Below are 26,284 nucleotides of genomic sequence, written 5' to 3' on the forward strand. Positions count from 1 at the left end.
CTTCCTGGCCCCACATTTTCTAAAGGGCAATTTCGGAAGGCTCCGTCTTTGGAGACACCCGGTATGGGAACGACCCATGAAGGGGAAGACATATTCTGTGAATGCTTCATGGGGGTCGATGATGTTTATGATGTTTCCGACCTAGATGCATCGATGATTTTCGATGAGGCTCATCAAATCCTGAACCAGGTAGATCTCAGCCCCCATTATTAGGTTTACATTTGCTTTTATTTCCTTTTGTTTGATTTCCTTCTTTTTTTCTCCACAGGCTGTGACGCTCCATCGGGACACGTTTTCCAAATCCTGAGCTGAGCTAAACTGGTGTGAGGCCGATCTGAAAAGGCTCACGGAGAAGAGAGACACCCTCAAACTCTTCTATGTGCAAAAAGAAGAGGAGATTCAAGGACCTCCGAGCTAAATTGGCAAGAGCTCATAACAAGCAGACCGATCTCATCGAGCAAGTAACGTACATTTTTGGGAACGTGACATATCAATTTGATATTGGTGACTAACACTTAGATACTGTAGGTTTAGGAGAAGGCCGAAAAGATTGAGCAGCTTCGCGAGGAGGCTGAGGTGAAAGAGGCAGAGACTTTGGAGTGGAAGCAAAACATGGACCGCCTCGCCTCGGAGAAAGATATGACTCGAGGCCAGCTGTCTTTGGTTGAATGTAAACTCCAAAGCGCAAAGGAGGATAGCTTGACCCGAACTAAGAAAATTGAAGAGCTCGAGACTTGGTTTGCCAGCAGAGCTTGCAAAAGTCACATCTAAGGTGGAAAAAGTGAAGGCCGAGGTAGAGGCAGTCGTGGATGTCTACCAAGCCGATGCTGAAGCCGCTGACGCTCTGCCAAAGGAAATTTCCGATGTTGTTGAGGTTCAATTATCCTGCGTTGTCGATCATTCTAAGCGCCAATCTTGGAGGGAGACTCTCGAGGAGATTCATGCTTGTGGATTTGACCTCACGACTGATATCGAGAATGTGAAAGTGCTAGAAGCCGAAGCCGAAGCTTTACTCTCTGATAATGATGACTCCGAGAGTGCGAGCGGGTCCGAGAGTGGAGAAGATAAAGATGAAGCTCCCGGGGAAGACTAGGCACTTAGAACTTTTTTCTTCTTTTTGGATTTTTGTGTAAGACCCTGAGTGGTCTTTGTAAATACTCTCGTATATATGAATGATCTTTTTTCTTTCCGATTTGTATCTGATTTTTGTTTTGTGAAAACTTTGTTTTACTTTTGCCTTATGATAATTCCAATATAATTTAGGCTTTGTGAGGAATTTAACTCACTTCGTTGCCCCGTGAAAATTTTGTTGAAATCGGATTACTATAATTTCTATAATCGAGTGAGTACTTGTTTGAACTCGGAGTGGTAAAACCCCTTGGGTTTTGGTTAAGCGAGGGTGAGTCCTCGAGCTCAATAATGTAATGGCCCTTAGGCTCTTTAATCGAGCCGATATGGACTCAAAATAGTGGCATTTTCCCTTTTTCGACTTAAAAGTTTAACTTGTTATGCCTTAGCATGAGATAAATCTGTACCCATTAAGATTTAGTGTTGTCAAAAAGCTTTGTTTTGCCTTAGCATAAGTTTGTTCAATTTGGTACCTTTTAAGGTTTTCGAGGGTCGACTTTATCAAAACCCTATGTAAATTTGCCGAGGGTAGTCCTTTTTTAACCGGTTTTTAAAAACATTTGAAGGTCTATTTGATTACAAAATTCGGATGTCTCCTACCGTGTTAGTTTGGCCGTAGCCTTTAACTTGATATTTGCCCATTGGGCTTGTCTATCGATTATACTTCAAACTTGTTCGAAGTATTAGTCCCCGAGTGGGGTGGCTGTGGCCCATAAAATCGAGGATTGCCTTTTTAAGGTCTTAAGATTTCGAAGTTTAACAATTCGAACGTGTCGATTTTCGGATGACAATCCTCGAGTACGGAGTTCATTGCTCAAGCTTTAGTTGTGATTGGCTCTTGAGCAGATTTCCGTAAAATATCGTAAGTACGAAATTGTAAAGTAAATATTTCACTAAGGCATAGAACATCTGATAAGGAAAAAGTACTTCTTTCAATAAATCATTCATGGGTACATGTTTTGTCATTAGGGCTCAGGTAATCTACCTGGGCACGGTTCGCTTGACCATTTGGCCCTTTATAAAATTTTCCTACCGAGACCCTGTTGACACGAGGTATCTTTCTTGAAAACATAACATCTGAGGGTGATACCCCCCAGTATTCGAGGTTGATTGTAAAGAAGCCTCGGATACTGTTGAATTGTCCCTATGCAGCATATATAATTGTTGCCTCGTTAAAAACCTCGCTAGAAAACCCATTTGGGATAAAAATCGATCTAAGGGAAAAGGAGTGCAACGCGTGCTTTAAAACCTAAGGTCTTCGTGTTGAAGAGCTTCTCGACGTCTTCGATTGAACACCTGTAATAAGTTAGTATCAAATACAAATTAAAAGGGAGAAAGTCATACCTTAGCAATAATATCGTTTGAGGAGTGATATGTTCCAATTGTTTGGCTATTGTTCACCCTCCATTGTGCGAATTTTGTAAGATCCCTTTCCGATGACACCGAGGACCTAATATGGCCCTTCCCAATTTGGGTAGAGTTTCCCCTCATTTGGATCTCGAGTGTTGAGGGTGACTTTCCTCAGGACTAAGTCCCCTATTTTGAAGTGTCGAAGATTGGTTCTTCGATTATAGTATCTTTCGATTCGCTATTTTTGGGAAGCCATTCGGATGAGGGCAGCTTCCTGTTTTTCATCTAACAATTCAAGGTTTGTGTTTATAGCCTCGTGATTTGATTCTTCCGTGGTGTATCGAAATTTGACGCTTGGTTCCCTGATCTAGACCGGTATCAGAGCTTCGGCGCCATACACTAAGGAGAACGGCGTTGCCCTGTACTGGATTTTGCCGTTGTCCGATATGCCCAAAGCACTTCAGGCAAAATTTCTCTCCATTTTCCCTTATTGTCGTTCAACCTCTTCTTTACATTTTGAATGATGGTTCTATTTGTTGATTCGACCTGTCCATTCTCTAGGATGATACGGCATCGATAATATCTTTTTGATTTTGTGATCTTCGAGGAACTTCGTTATTTTGCTGCTAATAAATTGTTTTCCATTGTCGCACACTATCTTGATGGGTATCCCGAATAGGCATATGATGTGATCCCATATGAAGTTTATAACTTCTTTCTCTCTAACTTTCTCAAAAGCCTGTGCTTCAACCCATTTAGAGAAATAATCAGTAATAAATAGAATGAATTTAGCTTTACTTGGGCCGATGGCAGAGGACCAACGATGTCCATCCCCCATTTCATGAATGGCCACGTGGATAGGACTGAATGAAGTTGCTCTCTAGGTTGGTGGATCATCGGCGCATGCCTTTGGCATTTGTCACATTTTCAAACGATATCTTTTTCCATACTGTCCCAATAGTATCATGCTCTGATGACTTTGTGAACCATCCAATGGCTGACACAATACCTAAAGCATCAATACCGAAGTTGTATTCCGATGACCATGGTGCTTCCTTAGGATCGACGTGTTTATCGAAGTTATTCTTACTCATGCGCCCTCGAGAATTTTGACCTCGATCATTCCTTCGATCATTTCGAACGGGATTACGTCCATGTCCCTTGTTCCTTCGATCTGCGCTATATAGTTGGTATCGATCTATATTCGGTCGGGGTTCCCTATCGATGTCCCTTTGATTCCTGCCTTCGGACCTGTTTGGGTAAACGAAACCGGATGGAGCTCCCAACTGATCATCCTCGACCCTGATCTTGGATTGGTACCGATTATGTACATCGGCCCAGATCACCACTAGATATTCAATCAAATTCTGATTATTTGACGTGATGCATCAAACTTCGCTCGTTCAAAGCTTGAGTAAAGGCTTGAACAACCCAATCATCGGTAACCGGGGGTAGGTCCATGCGTTCCATCAGAAATCGAGACACGAATTCCCTTAGCATTTCATTGTCCTTTTGTCTCACTTTGAAGAGGTCCGACTTCCTGGTCACGACTTTTATTGCTCTGGCGTGCACCTTTACGAACGAATCAGCGAGCAAGGCGAGAGAATCGATGGAATTGGGCAGCAAATTGTGGTACCATATCTTTGCCCCCTTCGATAAATTTTCCCCAAATTTTTTCGACAAGACGGATTCGATCTCATCATCTTCTAAGTCATTTCCTTTTATTCTGCATGTGTACGAAGTGATGTGTTCATTAGGATCGGTGGTCCCATTGTACTTAGGTATGTCCGGCATACGGAACTTTTTAGGAATGGGCCTCGAAGCAGAACTTTGAGAAAAGGTCTTCTGCACAAACGTTTTTGAACCCAAACCTTTTAGAATCGGGGGTGCCCTCAGTATTTGGTCAACCTATGAGTTGTACGTCTCTACCTTTTTGTCATTAGCCTCGATTTTCTTTTCACCTGATTTTATTCATTTAGTGAGATCTTTGAGCATCCTCATGATAGCGGGGTCAGCTCCTGATCCATTATCATTCAATTTCTCCTGTACAGGTTCGACCCTATGAACAATTTCCTATGATGTATCGAGTTCGATTCTGCTCGGTGCCCGATTCTGGAGTTGCACTATTGCAGCCTGCCGAGTTTGTAGCGTGTCAAATATCATTAGAAGGCTAATTCCGCCTTCTTCACCATTTTACGCATTCTGATCGGCTGCCCGGGCATCTCTGCGGATGCTATTTTCAGGGTCTGCGCCTAAATCTCCATGAATGGCGACACGAGAACTGACATCAACCGGGTCCATGGCCTGTGGTGCGTCGGGATTGATTCGAGGCACTCCGTTTCCCGGGACGACTACGTGTTTGTTTCACCATGAAGACCAAGGCCGGTGTTAGTGTGAGTGGGTACTGCTTGAGAGTTTGATATGTTGACTCCTGAAATAAAAAATACTTACAAGAACAAGTGTAAAATTAGTGTGTGTTATGAAGGTTAATATTAAGCAATCACTATTATCCTTAGCCCCACGGTGGTCGTCAAACTGTTTACCCTAAAAATCAAGTAATAATTAATCTTGTAATATGATTTTAAGGATACGTGATTTCACTTAATACTAATTGATTAACTTAGAAATAATGATTTGAATTGACAAGAATGTAAAACAAATCTATACTTGGACAATGCCCTCGAGCAGTTGGACCTTCGAGAGTGGTAAAGTAAGAGCAGTTAATGAACAATAAGTTGATGAACAAGAGGGAAATATTATATTGCCTTGATCTCTATGAATGTAAGGTGTTTATAAATGACGGGGACCCCTCTTTATATACTAGAGAAATCCTAATTATGGTAAAATTCTAATTACGGAAGTAAATCCCATGATTGATATAAATAACCGCCCTTAATTTGATTTGTTTCGAGATTTTCGCCGTGATCTCCGACCGATCACGGATATTTAGCCTTTCCGTTATTGTGTTCCGCTCGAAGTCGATCACATCTGGTCTCGATCGTCGGGGACCTCGATCTCGATGGGTACTTCGATCTCCGAACTCGGTACCTTGTCTTTGTGTTCTGGCCTGATCTATTGCGATGCTGACCCTCGGAGTTCTCTGATCTCGAAATAATGGCAAAATCGGGCAAGCCCAATTTAACCCGTATACATCTCTATTTGTTTGTAATATTTATAGGTGTGCACTACTTGGTTTTAAACAAAAAAACCGATCATATCGAACCTTTTAGTTCCCCCCCCCACCCCACCCCACCCACCCCACCCACACACAATTTTAGTTTCTGAATTCAAGTTAAGATATAAGGAAGGAATTTTATATTTTAGATAGAATTTCAGATTCTTTGTGGAAACATAAAAAAAGAAAAGGAAAATTGCTTTAAATGCCCGTTATAAATATTTTTAACTATATGACCTTCTTGGCAAGAGATCCATAAAATACAACACAAAATTAATAAATAAAATACAAAAGAATATAGAATCATTTTCTTCTATTTAAATTGTAGTCGGCCAGAGAAGCTCATTCCATGCCTTCTAATTTGACGCATGTTCTTAGATGACCTGTTTTAAGGGGTCACTCTTTTCATCAATAATTACAAAGCCGAAATTTTTTTCAATGTTCTATGAAGGCTTCTTCACATCAAATGGTAGAAGTTTAAAACTACAACGGAAAAGGTCCAAATATACTTCTTACTATAAGAAAAGATTTAAATATATTCCTTGTTATATTTTTAGTTCAAATATATCTCTATCGTTATACTATTGGTGCAAATATACTGATGAGGTCCATCTCATTGAAGAAGTATTAGACATGTGTCTAATAAAAGTTTTCTTTGGTTTGGTAGCCAACCTTGTTGACTTGGTTTGGTTGGTAGCCAACCTTGTTGAATTAGTTTGGTTTGGTAGCCAACTTTGTTGAATTGTGAAAAGTGTGTGTAAATTGTCAAATATGGTAGGCTTTAGAGAGTGAAGCTTTGGCTATAAAAGGAGAGCTTCAACTCTCATTTCTACACACCAACAAAGAGAGAAAGAAAGAGTGAGGTTTCACAGACAAGGTATAAGAAAATAGTCTGTGAGGAAAATAGAGAGTGAGCGATATTGTAGTGAGGTGGGAATATCAAAAGAGGGTTATTTCTTTTGAGTGTTGTAGTGGTCTTTGGAGTATTTATCTCCGACCTACAAAGTGTAAAATTCCTTACTATAGTGATATCAGTTGCTCCTCTCGGGGTCGTGGTTTTTTCCCTTATTCAGAAGGGTTTTCCACGTAAAAATCTTGGTGTCATTGTTACTCTTTTATTCTTGTTAATTACCGTATCTCGGTGCTACATTATTATTCCGCTTTATTACCGTGAATATTATTTTGGTAAGGGGTTTATTCCCAACAACTGGTATCAGAGCACAGGTTCTGCTCGTTCACTGAAATACTATTCACTATCGGTAGTACTATACTCGGTGAAAAATAAATGTCCGGAGTAAAGTACGAGGTAGCAAAATTCAACGGAGATAACGGTTTCTCAACATGGCAAAGAAGGATGAGAGATCTGCTCATCCAACAAGGATTACACAAGGTTCTAGATGTTGATTCCAAAAAGCCTGATACCATGAAAGCTGAGGATTGGGCTGACTTGGATGAAAGAGCTGCTAGTGCAATCAGGTTGCACTTATCAGATGATGTGGTAAATAACATCATTGATGAAGACACTGCACGTGGAATTTGGACAAGGTTGGAAAGCCTATACATGTCCAAAACGCTGACAAATAAATTGTACCTGAAGAAGCAGTTATACGCCCTACACATGAGTGAAGGTACGAATTTTTTGTCACATTTAAATGTGTTTAACGGACTAATCACACAGCTTGCCAACCTCGGAGTGAAAATCGAGGAAGAAGATAAAGCCATCTTGCTATTGAACTCGTTGCCATCTTCGTACGATAATTTGGCAACAACCATCTTGCACGGTAAGACTACTATTGAGTTGAAAGATGTCACATCGACTCTTCTACTCAATGAGAAGATGAGAAAGAAGCCTAAAAATCAAGGACATGCTCTCATCACACAAGGTAGAGGCAGGAGTTATCAAAGGAGTTCGAACAACTATGGTAGATCCGGAGCTCGTGGGAAGTCAAAGAACCGATCCAAATCAAGAGTCAGAAATTGCTACAACTGTAATCAACCAGGTCACTTCAAAAGAGATTGCCCAAATCCAAGGAAGGGCAAAGGTGAAACCAGTGGCCAGAAGAATGACGACAACACAGCCGCCATGGTGCAAAATAATGATAATGTTGTCCTCTTTATAAATGAGGAAGAGGAATGCATGCACCTGTCAGGTCCAGAGTCGGAATGGGTGGTTGACACAGCGGCATCTCACCATGCCACACCGGTAAGAGATCTTTTTTGCAGATATGTAGCAGGTGATTTCGGCACAGTGAAAATGGGTAACACAAGTTACTCAAAGATTGCGGGGATTGGTGACATTTGTATCAAGACAAATGTCGGATGCACATTGGTTCTAAAGGATGTGCGGCATGTACCTGATTTACGGATGAACTTGATCTCGGGAATTGCTTTAGACCGAGATGGATACGAGAGCTATTTTGCAAATCAAAAGTGGAGACTCACTAAGGGATCATTGGTGATTGCAAAGGGAGTTGCTCGTGGCACGTTGTACAGGACAAATGCAGAAATATGCCAAGGTGAATTGAACGCGGCACAAGATGAGATTTCTGTAGATTTGTGGCACAAAAGAATGGGTCATATGAGCGAGAAGGGATTGCAGATTCTTGCCAAGAAATCACTCATTTCTTATGCCAAAGGTGAGGGCGCAAGGGAGTTTTTTCCAATTAAAGGACAATCGAAACGGGATTGGTTTAATTATTTCAGAGTCGCCACTTGGGAGATTTAGGGTGTCCCAAGTCACCAATTTTAATCCCGAATCGAGGAAAAGAATGACTCCATATTACAGTCTGCGTACCAGAAATCCGGATAAGGAATTCTGTTAACCCGGGAGAAGGTGTTAGGCATTCCCGAGTTCCGTGGTTCTAGCACGGTCGCTCAACTGTTATATTCGGCTTGATTATCTGATTTTATACAAATATGAACTTATGTGCCAATTTTATCTTTTAACCGCTTTCATAATTATTATTATTTTTTACAAGGAATTGCAACGTCGTGAAAACATACCTCGAATCACGTTACATCAATGTACACGTGATTGTTGACATATCTCGACTCGGTTGAGATTTGGATTTGGGTCACATAAATGTGCACCCGAGTTAAGGAAAATAAATTATTAAAGGCGCGCTTAAAGCAACTAGCGTATTGTTATTTTGGGGAAAAGCCATGAAATTCGCTAAACGGCATGTCCCGAATTCTAAGTATTTTTATGTATATACATTTAGAGAGCCCCGCACTTTGTACATCTTTGTTTGTCGAGGCTCGTCTCATTCCTTATGAAAAGAATTTGCAACGTCATGGAAATGCATCTCAGACCACGCCACAATCAATGTACCCGTGGTTAGAGACACATTTCGATTCCGTTGAGATTTGGATTTGGGTCACATAAATGTGCACCCGAGTTTAAGGAGATAACATTATTAAGTACGCGCTTAAAGAGACTATCGCGTTATTATTCTGGGAGGGCCGTGAGATTTGCTAAACGACCCGTCCTGGAAACTGAATGCTTCGATAATATACATTTAACGAGGGCCCCGCAGCTTGTGCAATTTTATTTATTTTTTGTCGAGGCTCATCTCGTTCTTATTTTAAAAGGATATCCTATAGCAACTACGTTCCTTGCAAGTTAAAAACAGTAGATAGTCCTAATTAATTACGTGCTTGCAAGTTATCTATAACAGCATTCGGAAATGCTTAAAAATCAGAAACGAGGTTGCGTGCACAGTTAGCCGAACAAATAATCACGGGCCCAAATCCAGCCCATGCGTGATGGGCCAGACCTGGGCCATGGTTTGTTCGATGCGGGCCTGCTTGGTCCGTTTCGACCTGGCCTCGACCTTCGCGAGGTTGAGATTGCAAGCTATGTGTTCTTTGTCTTAAAACATGGTTTACCAGTTATATGAAACAGTTTATCGGAAAGGAAAGAACTTAACTAGTAGAGTACGATTTTCATGCTTGGCATACATTACAGAATTATACTACACCATTAAACTAAATCTAAGATACAACCTATTGCATTGGGCATGCTTCTATCTACCAGCCTGCATATACAATTGGATGTCAAATTACCCTACATATACAGTTGCTATGTGTTAAAGCTAACCCAGTATCCGAACAAAATACAAGCTATCATACATCCCGGAATCATTCAGTGTACAGGCTATACATAAATAAATGATCTTCAACCCTTTTCTTTGTATTCATACTCAACTTCAGATTACATTGACAGTATTAGTTGTGTACCTGGTATAGAAGAACAAAAGAATAAAGGAATGATCAGCTGGGCAGTATGCAGTAAGCACAGCAACAGCAGATATACAGCAACAACACAGCAACAAACCAACAATCACAAGTGTTTTCCACAGTCCACAGACAACCAGCAACAATTTCCAGAACAAAGATAACCAGCAGATGGTCGAGCACTAAACAAGTAATCCCAGAAAGAGGAATGAAACAAACAGAAGTAACAGAGTGTTCTATGCAGCAACACCAGCAGTCCTACAATCACAAACAGCTCAATCAGTGCAAACAACAGAACTTGGCCGAGACAACTTGACCAAATACAAACTCTTATGTAGCTTTCAGACAGTGTTTGGTTACAGTGTTTTCCTTATGTTTTCAGTTTTTCTTTAAACTCACGAGACCTCTCTTAAGACTCAAATTTCCAGCCCATTTTAAGTTCTGAAATGGCCTATTTATAAGCCAAACGACCCAGTGCAGCTAAGCTGCCTGGATCCTCCCACTTGCAGACTGCCCATACTCTTTAAACCCATCCTTAAGCATCTTTTGATGCCAGCCATTTTGTTCCCCACGCCTGGCTTTTCTTTAATCAAGAGTTATGGGTTCATTTAAGTATTCATTTTAAACCCCATACTCTTGTGTCTTGTTCCCCATTGGTATTAGTTTAATCCCAAATTAGTACCCTACTTGTCAGCTCATTTAAACTAAGCCTTTTTGTTCTTTTCAAACCCCAGACTACCCTTGTTAAGCCTTGCTTATTACTGCCCTGCCCATTGCAGCATCAGGGCATTCTGAACTCATGAAAGTTCAAATTCAGGACTGCCCTGGACTGAACCTTTTCAGTCATTTTTGCAATGCAAACAAACTCATTTCAGGCGATGCCGGGCATTCAGTCAGTGACAAGGTTCAATTAGTCACGTGAAACTATTAGCTCATTTGATCCATTAGTTATAGAAAACTAATCGACGAGGTTTATCGAGTCGACTATACTAAATACAACAGGTAATAATCAATCGTTCACATAAACAATACGTACAGGGACCCAAAAGGCATCAGACAACTTTTGTTCAATTACTGGGAACCTATATGAATTATTTATGCGACGACTATCCTAATCGAACATGTTTATCATAGGATACATTCAAATCACACACAGAAAACAATTGACCAAATAAAAGGTCTTTGACAGAGATGGAAGAAATCAGAAAAAAATAACAAAAAGAACAAACAAACACAACGAAACATGCTGACAACTTAATTAGAACTAAACAAAGGGAAAGGAAAACTTACCGAAAAATGTTTAAACCAAACTGACCCAAATCTGACTCAACTTTGACCATTTGAGGCCGAACAAATTTTAACCAGGGTGTTCTCACATGAGAACACCTTGGTTAAGGTCCATTAAACCTCAAACCCTTGTTAAGGCCGGCTGGATTCCAAGGCTATCCGTGTTTTAGGTTTTGGATTTTCAGATCAAGTTTTTTAGGAGTTGTGGGTAGATTCGGACCAAACCAAGTCTGGTTTGGTCACGAGGAGCGTCCGGGGAGTGTCTGGTATGCAGATGGGGTGGTTTGGTATAGATCGAGTTTCGTCTCGAATCTTCAAATCCAGATTCGAGACGATGGAAGGTGATTCGAGGTACAGGGTTAGTAGATTCGTGTTCAGGGTGGTTGGATGTTTCAGGGGTGTGAAGGGGGTGGTCACCGGCGTTCATGCCGCCGGGTTCTGGTGAAAGGGAAACTAGGGCGGCGTTAGGGTTTGGGGGTTTCAGGGCTTGGGGAAGGAGATGACTGAAGGGGGGTTCGGATATGGGGCGTGGGGTGAAGGGCCAAGTTTATATACGGAAGGGGAAGAGAGATTGGAGCCGTTAGATCAAGTGATATGAACGACTTAGATCTATTGGTGGGTAACAGGACGGGGTCGTTTGGTATGGGAATGGGGTCATTTTGGTTTAGGTGAGGGGTTGGGTTGAACCGGCTAAATAGGTCGGGTCATGAGGGAAGCCAGGGACCGTTGGATCAATGGGGTTGGACGGCTCAGATCAACTTGCCTGAAACGGCGTCGTTGAGGTGAGTTGAACAGCCTGATCTGGACCGTTCGTTTGAATCAGATCAACGGCTTCAATAGGGACGCCGATACGGCGTCGTTTGAGTCCGTGCTTGGGCAGGCTCGTCTTGGACTGGATCAGTGCTTTGGTTTTGGGCCTCGTTTTGGGGCCCAATCAGATTTTCCTTTCCTTTTTAATTTCAACAAATTAACCAAAAATTCCTAAAAACAATGCAAATAATTAAAATAAACTTACACACATATTGTGTAACACCTACAACAATAAACACACATATTAGAATTTTAAAAATGGTTAAATCACAGCCTAGAGTAAAAGCTGCATATTTTTTTGTGAATTTTCTCTTAAAACCGGACTACGGCCTGATTGCCCACGGCGTTCTTATTTTTTTTTGTAGAATTAATTGCAACACGGGCCGAACCACAAATGACTAGCAGCACATGTCATGAAAAAATTGGGAATTTGTACAGCGAGGTCACTGGTCACTATTTTTGTTTTCCTTTGGAGTGATTGCCCGTGAAGCAAAAATCACGTGCTTACAGCTGCCCCTCTTTGCACGAGGACACGAAGGGTTTTCGCGCAAAGATAAAGCGGGCTATTTTTGCTCGTCCGAGTACTCCGTGTGAAGCATTTTTTGAAAAAGATTTGACCGAACCTTTGCTTCAGAGGTTTCCTACATATCCTGGGCTAAACAGGAATCAGGTCAATGTAGTTCGGGAAACTTTGGTAGCTGGGACTACCGGGTCACTGTAGTGCTTGCTGTTGTTGTGCGTTGTTGCCTGCCGCTGTAGGATGCTACCGCTCAACCGATCTCCTTGTTACATTGTTCTTAAAAGGAAAAACAAGAAGCTAAGTTAGGGTATGAGATCTCATCTATCTTCAACTTGTTCTTGTTGCCTTGCTTTCTTGTCGGCTAACGCTTTCCTCTGATGCCCTTATTTTGTGAACTTGAGAGATGATGCTGGTCCTTCGCCTTTTCTGGATGCCAGTTTTCATCACTTTGCTTGATTTGCTGGGAACATGGCTTTCTTCTTTAAATCTTTCAATGGTTTCTTCAGTGGTCTGGCTTCCTTTATCAAATTTGTTATGTTGGGCATGCTACAACGTTCCCAAACTGCTTCTTTTGAGACGCGTTCCTTCTTCCTTTTGAATTGCGCGCTTGCCTTTGCAGCTTTCTGCTTCTTGGTGCTGGGGATTTTATTGTATACTGCTTGGGGGACCTCTGTTGCAACCTTCCGTCTTCAGGTGGGGTTACTGATTCCAAAATCTAGAGCTGAATGTATTCCCGCATTATACTGGTGGGCGACCTAGAACTTAAATGTATTCCCGCATTATACTGGTGGGCGACCTAGAACTTAAATGTATTCCCGCATTATACTGGTGGGCGACCTAGAACTTAAAAGTATTCCCGCATTATACTGGTGGGCGACCTAGAACTTAAATGTATTCCCGCATTATACTGGTGGGCGACCTAGAACTTAAAAGTATTCCCGCATTATACTGGTGGGCGACCTAGAACTTAAAAGTATTCCCGCATTATACTGGTGGGCGACCTAGAACTTAAATGTATTCCCGCATTATATTGGTGGGCGACCTAGAACTTAAATGTATTCCCGCATTATACTGGTGGGCGACCTAGAACTTAAATGTATTCCCGCATTATACTGGTGGGCGACCTAGAACTTAAATGTATTCCCGCATTATACTGGTGGGCGACCTAGAACTTAAATGTATTCCCGCATTATACTGGTGGGCGACCTAGAACTTAAATGTATTCCCGCATTATACTGGTGGGCGACCTAGAACTTAAATGTATTCCCGCATTATACTGGTGGGCGACCTAGAACTTAAATGTATTCCCGCATTATACTGGTGGGCGACCTAGAACATAAATGTATTCCCGCATTATACCGGTGGGCGACCTAGAACTTAAATGTATTCCCGCATTATACTGGTGGGCGACCTAGAACTTAAATGTATTCCCGCATTATACTGGTGGGCGACCTAGAACTTAAATGTATTAACTTAAATGTATTCCCGCATTATACTGGTGGGCGACCTAGAACTTAAATGTATTCCCGCATTATACTGGTGGGCAACCTAGAACTTAAATGTATTCCCGCATTATACTGGTGGGCGACCTAGAACTTAAATGTATTCCCGCATTATACTGGTGGGCGACCTAGAATTTAAATGTATTCCCGCATTATACTGGTGGGCGACCTAGAACTTAAATGTATTCCCGCATTATACTAGTGGGTGACCTAGAACTTAAATGTATTCCCGCATTATACTGGTGGGCGACCTAGAACTTAAATGTATTCCCGCATTATACTGGTGGGCGACCTAGAACTTAAAAGTATTCCCGCATTATACGGGTGGGCGACCTAGAACTTAAATGTATTCCCGCATTATACTGGTGGGCGACCTAGAACTTAAAAGTATTCCAGCATTATACTGGTGGGCGACCTAGAACTTAAATGTATTCCCGCATTATACTGGTGGGCGACCTAGAACTTAAATGTATTCCCGCATTATACTGGTGGGCGACCTAGAACTTAAATGTATTCCCGCATTATACTGGTGGGCGACCTAGAACTTAAATGTATTGAAATTGTTTCCCCCGTCCCTCCGATAAAATTTTTGACAATTGGCAGAAAATTTTCTGCCCCAGTTTTTGGTGACTTCCCTGGCGTTGCATCTTGCTGCCTTCATCAATCCTTTGTTTTCCTACAGCAGACAAAAGGATTTAATTAGTTTTAATCGTGGTGGTAGAGGGTGCCCTTCCGGCGGATGATTTTTCCTCTCTTCCCTTTTCCTTGCTCTATGTCCCCATAATTGGGGAGTGGACAAAATTGCCTGCTGGGGGTCTCTAGCCTGCTGGGGCTGGTTTTCAATTTGTTCCCTTTTCTGCTTTCTCTTTAAGCACATGCTGTGGGAATCTGCTTTTACTCCCGAATCCATTCCCTTTGGAGCTTACTTCCTCCAAAACTGCGAGGCACGATTATTGCATTGCCTAGGGCCAGCTTTTAAGACTGTTTGTGTTATTCTGCATTGGATGAACTCCCCTTCGGTCTCTGGTAGTAAGCTTTGAAAAATCCTTTTCAAGACAAATTTTAGGAAGAGAAATAAAAGCTAGAAAAGGAGAAAATCTTTCTGAACCAATATTTGGTGGGAGAAGAAACTCAGAAGAACTTATCTGGAGGACATGACTGGTCCTCGTGATCATGACGTGCACCATAGATTCCCGACCCAGTCTATTTGTATCAATCGATTTGCCCGATGGTCTGACTTGCTGGGGATGATAAATGAATGTCCACTTCGTTGCGAATGTGGTCGCTTTTTGTTGATCTGTCTTGTCGCCTCACAGTGCCCTTCGAGGTGTTTTCACCAATGAGACTCTCTCTTTTCTCTCATATCTCGGCGCCTTATGGTGCCTATGAAGGTTTTCACCAATACGACTCTCTCATTTCATATCTCTCATCTTACGTCGCCTTTCGGTGCCTGTGAAGGTTTTCACCGATAAGACTCTCTCATTTTATATCCCTCATCTTACGTCGCCTTTCGGTGCCTGTGAAGGTTTTCACCGATAATACTCTCTCATTTTATTTCTTCATCGAGGAATCGGGGTGTTGTTGATACGACCCTTTCACCTGGAGATTCCTTTGACCATCAATTCATTCCCAGTCTTACGATCCTCTTCTTTGCTGAGGATCGGTGTATTATTCTCGGCCTTATTTGCCTGTCTTGGCATCTCTTGGATATTGATCGGGAGGTCTTTTGGACGTCGATGTTGGTTTTGGTGTGGGGTTAAAGAAAGGCTATAAACATGAAAATAATTTGATGGGTGATGTGCTACAACTTTGGAATCTAACCTTTGTTGGAACTTGAAACATACCCTCTGCCCCAGTTTTCTTGCTTGGGGAATTTATTCTTTTACACTTATGTTGCGCTATGTGCGTTACGCACACTGTGCCTATTATGCACACTATGTGCATTATGCATCCTATATTCACTATGATGCATACTATGGCCGAGCCGTGAGGCGCCTACGTATCCTCTTTGAGGAATCAGGTCAAACGTAGTTCCCAAGGTTTTGTATTTCTTATGATTTTATCTTCCTTTTTTTCTTTTCCTTCTTTTCATTTTCTTTTTCTTTTCTTTTTCTCTTTTTTTTTGTCTTTTCCATTAGTGATTCCAAAAGAGGGGTATGAAAGAATAACTTAAGGCTCAAAGGGGGAAGCAAGGGTTAAAAGTGTTTGGATAGAAGAAAGAATTGCCTCCGTCATCTCATTATCCAATAAATGCCAAATACAAACAAATAAACCAAAAATTGCCATAATTAAAGAAATTACGCATAATATCTCTTGACTGCATCTGAATTGATAGCGATGTCGACACATCTACCTTCGACATCTGTCAAACACAAGGCACCGTTGGACAATACTCTGGTCACGATATAAGGCCCTTGCCAATTTGGGGCGAATTTGCCTTTTGCCTCGACCTGATGTGGGAGGATCTTCTTCAATACCTGCTGCCCTACTTCAAACTTCCTGGGGCGCACCTTCTTATTATATGTTCTTGCCATTCTCTTCTGGTACAGCTGACCATGGCACACTGCTGCCAATCTTTTCTCATCTATCAGGCTCAACTGTTCCAATCGAGCTTTGACCCATTCATCATCATTAATCCCGGCCTCAGCGACAATTCGGAGGGACGGAATTTCGACTTCCGCTGGTATTACGGCCTCAGTTCCGTATACCAACAAATAAGGAGTTGTGCCTATGGAAGTCCGGACAGTAGTGCGGTAACCCAACAAAGCAAAGGGTAATTTCTCGTGCCATTGTCTGGATCCTTCCACCATCTTTCGCAGTATCTTCTTGATATTCTTATTGGCTGCTTCGACTGCTCCATTCGCCTTGGGACGATATGGGGTGGAATTGCGGTGTGTAATCTTGAATTGTTGGCATACCTCTCTCATCAGGCTGCTATTAAGATTCGCACCGTTATCCGTGATGATCACTTTTGGGATCCCAAATCTGCAGATGATATGGGAATGAACAAAGTCCACCACTGCCTTCTTGGTTACTGATTTGAAGGTTTTAGCCTCAACCCATTTGGTGAAGTAATCAATGGTCACTAGAATGAACCTATGACCGTTGGATGCTGCCGGCTCGATGGGCCCAATGACATCCATGCCCCATGCCACAAACGGCCAGGGTGCTGACATCGTATGTAACTCTGTTGGCGGAGAATGAATCAAATCTCCATGTATCTGGCACTGATGGCATTTCCTCACGAAAGTGATACAGTCGTGTTCCATGGTGAGCCAATAACACCCTGTTCGAAGGATCTTTCTTGCCAATACATATCCGCTCATGTGTGGCCCACAAACTCCAGCATGTACCTCTACCATAACCGTCGTTGCTTGACTGGCATCTATGCATCTCAACAATCCCAAATCCGGGGTTCTTTTGTACAATACTCCTCCGCTGAGGAAGAAACCATTCGACAAACGCCGAAGGGCTCTTTTTTGGTCTCCAGAGGCATGTTCTGGATATATCCCCATTCTGAGGTATTCCTTGATATCATGAAACCAGGGTTCGCCATCTGCTTCTTCTTCTATGGCGTTGCAGTAGGCGTGCTGATCACGGACCTGGATGTGCAGAGGATCAACATACATTTTGTCAGGGTGGTGCAGCATTGATGCTAAGGTGGCCAAGGCATCCGCAACCTCATTGTGAACTCTCGGGATGTGTTTGAACTTCACCGATCGAAATTGCTTGCTCAGATCATGCAAGCATTGTCGGTATGGTATGAGTTTTAGATCTCGTGTTTCCCATTCTCCCTGAATTTGATGTACCAAGAAGTCCGAGTCTCCCAAGACCAAGACGTCTTGGACATCCATGTCAGCAGCCAAGCGCAGACCTAGAATGCAAGCCTCATACTCGGCCATATTGTTGGTGCAATAGAAGCGTAGTTGAGCCATAACAGGATAATGCCGTCCTGTTTCAGAAATGAGTACTGCCCCTATTCCAACCCCTTACGCGTTTGCAGCTCCATCGAAGAAAAGCTTCCAACCCGGCTCCTCATGTAATTCCAACTCATTTGTATGCATTACCTCCTCGTCAGGAAAATACGTTCTTAAGGGCTCGTATTTTTCATCAACGGGATTCTCCGCCAAATGATCGGCCAGCGCCTGGGCTTTCACGGCTGTCCTCGTCACATAGACGATATCAAACTCTGTGAGCAGAATTTGCCACTTTGCCAACCTTCCCGTGGGCATAGGTTTCTGAAAGATATACTTTAATGGGTCCAAACGGGATATGAGATAAGTAGTATACGAAGACAGGTAGTGCTTCAACTTCTGAGCTACCCAAGTTAGGGCACAACATGTTTTCTCGAGTTGAGTGTACTTGACCTCATGTACTGTGAATTTCTTGCTAAGATAGTAGATGGCCTGCTCCTTCCTTCCTGTGTCATCATGTTGCCCCAATACACAACCAAATGAATTTTCCAAGACCGTTAGGTAAAGAATTAAGGGCTTCCCAGGCTTCGGCGGGACCAATACGGGTGGATTAGACAGATACCCTTTGATTTGGTCGAAGGCCTCCTGACACTCTGCCGTCCAACCTACCGCAGCATCCTTTCTCAGCAACCGAAATATGGGCTCACAAGTTGCTGTGAGTTGGGCGATGAACCTGCTGATGTAATTGAGTCTACCCAGCAAACTCATTACCTCTGTTTTGTTCCTTGGCGGTGGCAAATCTCGGATGGATTCAATTTTGGATGGGTCTAACTCAATCCCCCGTCGACTGACGATGAATCCTAGCAGCTTTCCTGATGGAACCCCGAATGCGCATTTGGCCGGGTTGAGCTTGATATCATACCTTCGGAGTCTTTGGAAAAATCTCCTTAGGTCTGTTACATGGTCTTCCTGACGCCAAGATTTGATGATCACATCATCGACGTACACCTCGATTTCTTTGTGTATCATGTCATGAAACACAGCAGTCATTGCTCGCATGTATGTTGCCCCGGCGTTCTTCAGTCCGAACGGCATTACCCGATAGCAGTAAGTTCCCCATGGCGTAATAAACGCTATTTTTTCCGCATCCTCCTCGTCCATTAGGATCTGATGATAACCCGCATAGCAATCTACAAAGGATCCGATCTCGCGCCCAGCGCAATTATCGATCAAGATATGGATGTTGGGCAATGGAAAATTGTCCTTGGGACTTGCTTTGTTGAGGTTGCGGTAGTCGACGCACACCCTGATTTTTCCATCCTTCTTTGGGACTGGTACCACATTGGCCAACCACTCGGGATATCGAGTGACCCGAATGACCTTCGCTTGCAACTGCTTAATCACTTCTTCTTTGATCTTTACACTCATTTCTGTTTTAAATTTCCTTAGTTTTTGCTTGACCGGAGGGTATGCCGGGTCAGTGGGCAATTTGTGAACCACTAAATTGGTGCTCAATCCAGGCATATCATCATATGACCATGCAAAAACATCTTTGAATTCCCTGAGAGTTTTGATCAATTCTGCTTTGACATTCGGCTCAATGTGGATGCTAATTTTGGTCTCTTGGACGTTATCAGCGTCTCCTAGATTCACAGCCTCAGTGTCATTTAGGTTAGGCTTGGGTTTCTCTTCAAATTGGCACAGTTCTCGGTTTATCTCTTCGAAGGCTTCACCTTCGTCACATTCAGATTCATCATCACAAACGACCTCTTGCATCATTGAGTCGGATTCAGATTGATTTATTAGACTAGGTCGAAAGATCCGTTGTGCATGCCATGTCATTAGAACCAGTAAAAAGAGAACTGTTCAGAAAGAAAAAGAACAAAACAAAATTAAAATGGGACAAAAGAAAAGAACTTTATTAAACTTGCGGGATAAAAGGGTTCACACTTTTACAAAAACGAAAGTAAAATTTGGATTACACCCTTGAATAATCCGGACAAAACAAAACACACAAAACATAAATCAAAGCCTACTACCAAGACTCCCCTCGGACAGGAAGAGGAGTAACTGTCCAATTGTTGGTCTTGGCCTCAGGCCCCACAAACTGTATCTCTGCTCTGCTGGAACCTTCTCCAGCTTCCACCATACTGACATCCGCGAATAGCCTCTCAAAACTCTGATTCAGGTCTTCATTTATACCGATCAAAGGTCCTAGAATCTTTGGGACCGGTGACCCCTTGGCACTTGCTTTGGCAAAAGACCTTGAGAGACGTGGCACTGGTTTAGGCAGAAACCAGACCCTCTTCTTCATTTTTCGCGCTTGCTTCCTATCTGCTGCGGTTGGTTTGAACCCCAATCCGAAAGTTTCAAGATTTTTAGGAAGGGATACCGGTTGGACAATCCCTTGAAGCTCGACTCCCAGGCCTTTTCCCGGCACAAATCCATTACCCAGCATTTCGGAGACCATCATGACTGTTGCGGCAGCTACCCTAGGGTGCAGGATGATTTCTCCTTCAGAAATTTTGTTGGCCGACCCTGTGTCGAAAATCTGGTAGACCCAAGGACCTTTGTCATCAGCGGTCTCTATGAAAGGTACAATGGTTCCGCCCATGGTGCACGTCGTATCCTCGCCGTGTAACACGACCTCTTGTCTTTCCCACTCGAACTTCACCATCTGATGTAGGGTGGAGGGCACCGCCTTGGCCGCATGAATCCATGGTCGTCCTAACAGCAGGTTGTAAGATACTGTGGCATCTAATACCTGGAATTCCATGGTAAACAGGACTGGGCCGATGGTCAGTTCAAGTACAACATCCCCCACAGTGGCTGTTCCATTTCCGTCAAACCCTCGGACACAGATACTGTTCTTGTGGATCCTTTCGTGGTCGATCTTTAACTGGTTCAAGGTAGATAGTGGGCAAATATTGGCGCTTGAGCCGTTATCCACCAATACTCGAGTTACCACCGAGTCTTCACATTTGACAGCTAGGTATAGAGCTTTATTATGCTCTGTACCTTCCACCGGCAGGTCATCATCTGAGAATGTTACCCTGTTCACCTCGAAAATCTTGCTGGCAATGGTTTCCAGGTGGTTTACAGAAATCTCACTGGGTACATGAGCTTCGTTCAATATCTTCAACAGGGCCCGACGATGCTCCTCAGAATGGATCAGTAATGACAACAGTGAGATCTGGGCCGGTGTTTTTCTCAGCTGTTCGACCACAGAATAGTCTTGTACTTTCATCTTCCTCAGGAACTCTTCAGCCTCTTCTTCGGACACAGGTTTCTTGGTTGCAACTGGGTTGGTTCTTCTTAGCTCCACCGGAGCAAAACATCGACCTGATCGAGTCAGCCCTTGCGCTTCACAACTGACTTCTTCCACCTGTTTTCCTTTGTACATCACCACCGCCTTTTCATATTTCCAAGGCACAGCCCTGCTGTCAATCATCGGCAGCTGGACCACAGGCTTTATGGTCACCCGTTCTCTACATACCCCTTTCAACACGACCGCCGGTGTGGGCGGGATCCCTGGTATTACCAACTTGCTTGGCTCGGGTTTGCTTGTTATGGCGGACGGGCTCTTTCCCAATATCACTACCGGCTTGACGCCTTCTCCCTGCGACTGTACACTCGTTCCTCCACTGGTTGAGACTTCTTTCGGGGCGGCTTGGATCATCATCACTGTTTGTGAGGGTTTTCTCAATTCTCCTCCCTCACACACCAACTCAATCATGTGAGTTTCGTGGTGCGCTGGCAGTGGGTTTTGGTTGATGTTAGGAGCCTCCGGTGTCTGGACCTCGATCTTATTGGTGTCAATAAGATCCTGTATGGCATGCCTTAATTTCCAGCACTTCTCGGTATCATGCCCGAGCATCCCTGAACAGTATTCACAACTGATTGATCGATCCAAATTCTGAGGTGGGGGATTTGGTTCTCGAGTCTGGACAGGACTAACCAAACCCAATTGCCTCAGCTTGTGGAACAAAGCGGTGTAGGTTTCTCCCAGCTCCGTGAAAGTTCTCTGCTTCCGCAACCTGTCATTCCTAGCATCTGGATTTCCCCGAAAACCTGCCCCTGAAGGGTTTCTATACGCCCTTGGTGGAGGGTAGGTGTTTTGTGGTGGTGCATATATGTTCTGGGGAGCCGGTGCGCGCCATTGTGGGCGAACCGGAGGCTGAGTGTATGCCTGGGCTTGGTGTACGGAACAATGTGGTTCTCGAGGTGGATAGAAATTTTGTGGTGGGTTGTATGGGTATTCTGACCTGTGAGGTCTGGGTTGGTTGTAGTGCGGCCTGCCAGCCCTGGACCAACTGCCTGCCTCGATCGTGGCAACCTCTTCTTTCTTTCTTCTCAGCGCACCTCCCGTGCCGCTTTGAATAGCCTGGGTTGTGGCTTTGAGTGCCGAATAGTTCAAGATTTTGTCAGATCTCAGACCCTCTTCTATCATGACCCCTATCTTGACCACCTCGTTGAAAGATTTTCCAACTGTTGTCACCAAGTGACCAAAGTAGGTTGGATCTAGTGTCTGCAAGAAATAGTCCACCATCTCTCCCTCTCTCATGGGAGGATCGACTCTAGCTGCTTGTTCTCTCCAGCGGAACCCGAACTCGCGAAAACTTTCCCCGGGTTTCTTCCCAGTTCTCAATAATGTGAGACGGTCAGGGACTATCTCGAGATTGTACTGGAAATGACCTGCAAAAGCCTGCGCCAGATCATCCCACGTGTACCACCTGCTGGAATCCTGCCTGGTATACCATTCTAGTGCAGATCCGCTCAGACTTTGGCCGAAATAAGCTATCAGCAGCTCATCCTTGCCGCCTGCCCCTCTCATTTTGCTACAGAATCCCCGCAAATGTGCCATGGGATCACCGTGCCCTTCATATAAATCAAACTTAGGCATCTTGAACCCAGCCGGGAGTTGGACGTCTGGGAAAGGGCACAGATCTTTGTATGCTACGCTGACTTGATTGCCCAGCCCGTGCAAGTTCCTGAAGGACTGCTCCAGGCTTTTGAACTTTCTCAATACTTCATCCTGTTCAGGGGCCTTAGCCGGCTTCTCAATCTCTGCCGGCACTTCCAAATGTGGATTGTAAGCCTGTGGTTCGGGGGCATGAAACGTAGGCTCGGGGGGGTAGTATTGTGTATCGTGAGCCTGAAACAATGGCTCACTGGTCGTTCTTTGCAAAGGGGCTGATGTTGGTCCCACAAAAATGGGAATATTGGGTGTTGGGAGAGGTTGATGGGGTGGTGGAGCCTGGGAATCATGAGGGCTTCTTTCTTGATGATAAAGGGGATTTGGGCGGCTTGTGGAAGGGCCGGAGTGAGGGTATTCTGGCATGTGTCCCAGTGTTTCAGGGCTCTTTTGTGTTTTGGCCATGGCTAGCTGCATTGCATTCATCTCTAGTCCCATCCTTTCAATCTTTTCCATCGCTTCTTTCAGCAACTGGCTCATCGGCCTCTCTTTCTCATTACTATTCTCTGAAGTAGTCATGCTTGTTGCTATCGGTCCCTTGGATCTGGTTTGATAGGAGTGTGTGGCTAGAGTTCTTTAACAACTAACTTGTCTGGATCAACAAACTTTGTTAGCGTTAGAATTTAACAGATTTGATCATAACACATAGAGGATGCAATGCACCTAGGCAGTTAACCGTTTCTACATGCTTTGCTTCAAACAACATGCGTCATCCCGGTTTGCTCATTCGTCCCTTTAAAGTATTTTGGGAAACCCTGTGTTTTATTTTATTTGTATTTTCTTTTCTTTATTTATTAAAAGCGGTCGAATCTTATGGGGATTGCCTACGTATCACGTCCCCGCGTGAATCAGACCAGGCGTAGTTCTGCCTCAAAGTAAAGACACATAGAAATTCTTCCGGAGTCACTTAATTTCATTATCAAAATTTGCTATTACACATTGCTTCAAACAAAATAGCAACAGTACAGACTCCACGGTTTTAAACTTGGTTTGAAGAAAAGAAAACAACATATGGGGAAACAACAAACAAAACGAACAGGACTCGATCAACGACTAATTTTCCAACTTAGGGACCCACGAGGCATCTTTCGGCCCTTTCGCGGCCCTAGGTGTAAGGTCTTTTTGCAAGCTCTTCAACTCGTTCATAATCTGGTGGACGCAGCCCATGATGGAGACAATGAGGGTTTCCCGAGGTGTTTGCTCGCATGCCAAGCATTTCAGGTAGATGTAATGCCCGATTTCGTCAATTCTTGCTCGAATGTTATCCCTTTCTGCGAACAACTGCCTTATCTGTCGGCTCTTTAATCCTAGCGTTTGTGCATTGGTGGCGAGCTGATCCTGGAACATCTCCATTTGCCTTTCCATCCTGGTCATTGCATTGTAATAGCGTCTCCTGTCGGCTTGGGCATCTTGTGTTTGCTTGAAGATCCGCTCTTGCAGAGCGGAATTCGTTTCCTTTACTGCTTTGACGCTCAGTTCACAATCCCTCATGACTTGCTGTAGGCGCTTCCTCCGGGCCATTGTACCTTTTGCCCATTTGACCTTCATCCTTGCTATGCAAGCCTCTGATTGGTCTAATTCTTCTTGGCTCTGGATGACCTGATTTCTCAAACTGGCTATCAATCTTTCGTCGGAGCAACGCTTTTGTCGGTCGATGTTATTCTTACTGGCTTGGCGAAGGCGGGCCTTCAGGGTTTGGTTCTCTTGGGCTAGCTTGTCTTTTTCAGCCTGCTCTTGGGCGACCTGCACGTTGTTTTCGAATACAATCCTTTCAACTTGTCGCTTCAGCTTCCTGATTTCAACCAGGTAACCTTCCTATTTTGCGAGCCAGTCCCATTGTTCTTGTGATGACTCAACAAAATCTTGGAGGTGAGGCCATTTGGTTGGCTGTTTCACAATGTTCTTCTTGTTATGCCAAGCGAGATAGGCCGGCGAGACTTCACCCCTAGACACATCACCTACCCGAGTATTTGCCGTCAGGTACTGGCATTCACTCCATATGCAACGAACTGTCTTTTCAGGAAATTGGCCGTCACTGCTGACCTCGACTGCATAAGTGCTGAGATCTTCGTCCGGGTGTAGGTACTTGACATCTTCCTAACTGTCTCATCACCCTGTAAGGGGCATAAGGTTGAATACCTCTGAGTCCCATCAAGAGGAAGTGAGGACCAGTGGCGGGCATGTATATGATTTCTTCCACAGAAAGCCAACCCAAAGTCCAGTTTATTTGATCTGCGGTGATGACCCGGAGATAGGATATCCATTCTTCAAACCCTCCCGGTGATCGGAAACCTGAAACCCTTAGGTTATAACCCTCGATGCAGCCCCCATTTGTAGACATGTAGCGCATATACTGAGGATGGTGACACAAGTGTTCGATCATCCACATCTGTAATAACAAGTTGCACCCCTCGAAGAAGTCTGTTCCAGCTTTACAAGCCGTGAGGGCTTGGTACATTTCTGACACTATCATAGGAGCAATGATGCTTTTATCGTTGGTAATCAGGACTTTGACGATTCCAGCCACTTTCAGGTCGATATTTCTATCTTTTCGGGGAAACACCACAAGGCCCAAAAATGCCACCATAAAAGCGAACCGCCTATGCTCATTCCATTTTACCAGATTTCCCCTGCTGCAAACACCACTTTCTGGATCATTAAATCCTCCTATGCTCCCGTACCTCTGGTATATGAATTGTAGGGTAGAAAAACCTCTATCCAGTTCAGCGTATGGGACTCCCTTGCTTATCTTCAACAGATCCATGAATTTGTGTGAATTCACAGCTCTTGGAGCGATCAGGTATTTGTGTCTCAAACCTTCAGTGACGTCCATGTAACCCGCCATTTCTTCTAAGGTTGGGGTGAGTTCAAAATCCGAGAAACGGAACACGTTGTGGGCCGGATCCCAAAATGTAACCAAAGCCTTTATGATGTCGCACCGAGGCCTGACGTTCAACAAATTAACCAAACCTCCCAGGTGCAGTTTGATCTTGTCTTGCTCTGACTTTTCCAAATCCTCCCACCATAATCGCACTTCCAGAGGGATTTTGCTTCTAACTGTTACCGGCAAAACTTGGACTTATGCTCATTCTGCATGTTTATTGGGGTGATTAAGCAAAGATCCAGACTCATTGGACTCAAATACCAAATTGACACACCCTTTTTTTCTAGAAAAACGAAATTTGGTTGTTTCTGAAAAGTATGATGTCACCTTAAAAACTTTCGTTCTTTGGATTGTACATATATTTTGAAGAACAAGTTGAGCCCGATGGGGGTTGCCTACGTATCTCGCACCCTGCGGGAATCAAACTGACGTAGTTCAGGCATAAGCCGAATTTTGGAGGCACACTATTTTTCTCTTAGAAATAAATCAAAGACTCTTACTTT

The sequence above is a fragment of the Nicotiana sylvestris genome, chromosome 2 (genome assembly GCF_000393655.2).
Source record: "Nicotiana sylvestris chromosome 2, ASM39365v2, whole genome shotgun sequence".
NCBI lineage: Eukaryota > Viridiplantae > Streptophyta > Magnoliopsida > Solanales > Solanaceae > Nicotiana > Nicotiana sylvestris.